At 40.7% G+C, this 683-nt stretch overlaps 1 protein-coding gene across 2 annotated transcripts in view; it reads left to right on the top strand.

Moving 5' to 3' along the window:
• Window positions 1–480: 480 nt before the first annotated feature.
• LOC118337075 (syncoilin-like) overlaps window positions 481–683 on the top strand; it is a 3,582-nt gene continuing 3,379 nt past the window's right edge. The window contains exon 1 of one of the 2 annotated variants that reach the window (XM_035673921.1): window positions 481–591. The gene's annotated coding sequence lies outside the window, so the exon portion shown is untranslated. The remainder of the gene's footprint in view (window positions 592–683) is intronic. The other variant, XM_035673922.1, reaches the window with a different exon arrangement.

Below are 683 nucleotides of genomic sequence, written 5' to 3'. Positions count from 1 at the left end.
ATTATAATTTATAATATGCTCACACCTGTCACATTCCCTCTTTGTATACACTAGTACATGGTGGTGTATGTTTGTCTCCAGTGAGGAATCTCATAGACAGCATGCAAAACACTTCAAACAAATACTGTCTATGAACAATGCAAACTTTATGTGCAGCCGAGCTCAATACTGAAGGAAGCTATTAAAAGAAAAGCCTGCACAGGCCTGCTAATGTTGCCGCCTGTGCCTGTACAGTCGTCTCTGAGGCAAAATGCTTTCAGAAACTTATTGCTCAGACAGTTTTCACTCATGATGTCAATACCTTTTTAGAGGCATATAAAAACTGCCTGTAAGACTGTATAAATATATCTGTCCCTGGCTGGTCCAGACATGTGTTACATCCAGAGCATGTAGGCCAGTCTGCCTTCAGCACTGACACAGTTTGTGATCCCATGTGAGGCTATGAGTCTTAGATAGAGTTTCCCCCATGCCTCCAGTGTTATTAATAAACACAAAGTGTGCCTCTGTTTTCCTAGAGACAGGCACAGAGCTGTCCTCAAAGTTGAGAGCAAACTGTGCCCACAGCTCTCCGGACTGTCACCTCCAAATAAAGTAAGTAAAAATACATGTAAATATGAGTTGTTACTGATCAGTAAAATATATTGATGTTGACAATGACCTGAAGGTTTTTAAGGTCTTTTTGT

Source organism: Morone saxatilis, unplaced genomic scaffold (genome assembly GCF_004916995.1).
Source record: "Morone saxatilis isolate NCDOM2014 unplaced genomic scaffold, NCSU_SB_2.0 Contig3, whole genome shotgun sequence".
Classification (NCBI taxonomy): Eukaryota; Metazoa; Chordata; class Actinopteri; family Moronidae; genus Morone; species Morone saxatilis.
The sequence above is the reverse complement of the archived record's forward strand: the minus strand, read 5'-3'. Positions and strand labels throughout refer to the sequence as shown.